Source organism: Dipodomys merriami, unplaced genomic scaffold (assembly GCF_024711535.1).
Source record: "Dipodomys merriami isolate MVZ:Mamm:240054 unplaced genomic scaffold, mDipMer1.0.p SCAF_3688, whole genome shotgun sequence".
Classification (NCBI taxonomy): Eukaryota; Metazoa; Chordata; class Mammalia; order Rodentia; family Heteromyidae; genus Dipodomys; species Dipodomys merriami.
This window is the reverse complement of record NW_027205257.1, coordinates 11,705-14,854: the sequence shown is the minus strand read 5'-3', so window position 1 is coordinate 14,854 and position 3,150 is coordinate 11,705. Positions and strand designations below refer to the sequence as shown.

At 35.5% G+C, this 3,150-nt stretch overlaps 1 non-coding gene across 1 annotated transcript; it reads right to left on the bottom strand.

The window, feature by feature from the left end:
- Positions 1-342: 342 nt before the first annotated feature.
- On the bottom strand, positions 343-449 carry LOC138804549 (U6 spliceosomal RNA). Its single transcript, XR_011365289.1, has one exon. It is a non-coding gene; the product is annotated as a U6 spliceosomal RNA (small nuclear RNA).
- Between the last annotated feature and the right edge of the window lie 2,701 nt (positions 450-3,150).

Genomic DNA, 3,150 nt, shown 5'->3' with positions numbered 1-3,150 from the left:
AAGTTTACACTCCCACCAACAATGCAGTAGGGTTCCTTTTTGGCAACATCCCCCCCCCCCCCCCGCCCAGCATCTGCTGTTATTAGATTTCTTGATTATAGCCATTCTAAGTGGGGTGAGGTAGACTCTCAATGTTGTTTTGATTTGCATTTCTTTTATGGCTAGAGAAGTTGAGCATTTCTTCATGTGTCTATTGGCCATTCTTAGTTCCTCTTCAGAGAAGTTTATCTTTAAGTCTTTAGCCCACTTATTAATTGGGCAGTTGTTTCTTTGAGGATTTGTTGTTGGGGATTTAATTTTTTGAGTTGTAAGTATATTTTAGATATGAGACCCTTGTCCATTAAAAATATGAAATGCTTCACAAATGTGAGTATCATTCTTGAGCAGGGACCATGCTAATCTTCTCAGTATCATTCCAATTTTAGTATATATGCTGCCAAAGCAAGCACTATATGTAGATTTCTAATTACTGCAAATGAGGAAAAACATGCAATCTATGTTTCTTTGGGCAGTGAGACCAAAGAAGGATATTCTTAGGAGAAGATCACAAAGGCTCAAAAGCTATGTGCATATGATCATATAAAATGATGTTTATCAAAATGAGCTACAAGAACTGGAAACAAGAGAGTTTTTATTTTAGTTATTGTAATTTTTGTTTTGTTTTTTGTTTTTCCTCTTTTGTCACTGTTTTTTATTTCTGTACTTTTTGTCTTGTATGTAAATTTATCTGTTTGGGGGAGGATAAAGGGAAAGCACAAAAAATAGTGAGACAAAGAGTGAACTAATTCCACAGTTATACTCATTAGATACTATGTTGGAAATAAACTATACAACTTGGAAGTGGGGGTGGGAGGGAAAAGAATGGGAGAAAATGAGGGAAGAGCTGACCCTGTGCCTAACCTAAGGAACTGTAACCTCTCTGCATATCACCTTTACAAAATAAATTTTTAAAACTTTTTAATTAACATTAAAAAAGAAAAACTACTTTTATGAGAAAGTTCTGAATAAAATCATATTAGAGTCAGATAATGAAATTCAAAGGTTGTATAATTTTGCTACATACATGTAATTAATGGAAAAAATAGGAATACATATTAAATGTAAAATTAGGGTAACTTCTCTTACTCAGAAGAAAATTCAGCAACTTCCTTGAACCAAATGAAAGAACGAATTACTGCAACAAACTGCACTTTACCACTAGAAATTTAAGACAGGTCAAAGGTTACAGAGAAGGAAAACCCAGCCAACAGCATCATTAGAGCTATTCAAAACAAAATTGCTACAGATTCTAATTGCAAATTTCAAACAAAGCCTGTGGTACATAATACTTTCTACCTAAAACCATAAAAATAACATAGGGGAGGAGAAAGCAACTTACTGCTTTTTATCTATCTAAAGATTATCATAATACATTTTTTTTGTATTAGGAGAGTATGGTATGTTAATCTATATCCTCATGGAGCAAAGAGTAGGTAAAGAAGAATTCCTAACAGAAAATTGGCTTTGGGGTCTAACTACAGGTTAAACTACAGTTTAACACTTCTTCATCCTTCTACAATATATTTTTTCAACTTTTTAAGAATTTTTTTTTTTTAATCTTTAAGCCCAGTCCTGGGGCTTGAACTCAGGGACTATGTGCTGACCTTGAGCTTTGCTGCTCAAGGTTTTCACTCTACCACTTGAGAAACAGTTCCACTTCCAAATATTTAGCTAACTATGCAAATATAGCAAATAAAAATTAAAGTTCAAAAGCAACACAGAGCTGCTAAGCCACTATTACAATTATGACATAAATTTATAGGATAATATAAAAATATCAATATTTAAGCCAAGGTAAGTTACAATTGGGCCATTAATTGCTATTAAATTGCTATTTCATTATACAGTATATGTTTTTCTTTTGTTTGTTTTGTTCTGAACTCAGCCCTTTATACTCTACTTTTTGCTGACAGCTGGCATTCTGCCATTTGAGATAACCTCCAGCCCTGCTTTTTCCGAAGGTAGTGAGTTGTCACAATTGATTGTTCACAGTCAGTTACAGATTGAACTCCTTGTTCTACACTCTTGCCAGTTATTCTGAAAATGGAGTCTAGCAAACTTTTCTACCTGGGCTCACTTCAGTGATCCTCAGATCTCAGCCTCCTTGTTAGGATTACAGAAGTGGGCCTCTAGTGCCTTGCTTATACTATTTGTTTAGGACTACAGGTTTGCTTCAAGTGGTAACATACCACCCTTGAAAAAAAAACAGCCAAACAAGAACACAGGGCCCTGAGTTCTGAGTTTTTGAAAAATACAGATGCAACTGGGTTTGAACTCAGAGCTTACCACTTGCTAGGTGGATAAAAACCTTATGATACTTTTCAGACAGGGTCTCGCACTCTTTCCAAGAGCTATCTCAGACTACAGTCCTCTAGCTCTGCCTCTCATATACCTGGATATATAGCTATGAACCACTCTAACTGGCTTGTATGTTAAGATGGGTTCTCAGTAACTTTCTGGCCTGAACTGGCCTTGAATTGAGCTCTTTCAAGTCTCTGCCTCCTAAGTAAGTAGCTGGTATTATACGCACAAAACACCATACCTAGCCTGATGTAATATTTTAAATTAAGGGACACTAATAAGCTTTTTAAAAAATAGTAATACCTTCTCAAAGTTCAAAAGGAGTTAATCTAAAAAACAAAGAGTTAATCTATAAATTATCTTGCCGTAGTGAAACTAATTTTTTTATAAATGAAAAACCAATGTTACTTAATACCATACAAGTCACCAAAGCTAACTATTTTCAGGGCTTTTTAAGACAACATATTAAAGGCATATAGAAGCATTAAAAAAAAACTTGTATCACTCAAGCCTCAGTCTTCTTACATGTAAAATAAAGATTAAGAACATATACTTATGTTTTAAAAACAATGACAGGGGCTGGGAAGGTGGCTCAGTGGTAGAGCGCTTGCCTTGCATGCATGAAGCCCTGGGTTCGATTCCTCAGCACCACATAAGCAAAAAGAAAAAAGCCGGGAAGTGGCGCTGTGGCTCAAGTGGTAGAGCGCTAGCCTTGAGCTGAAGAGCTGAGGGACAGCGCCCAGGCCCAGAGTTCAGGCCCCACAACCGGACCAAAACATAAAAATAAAAAATAAAATAAAATAAAATAAA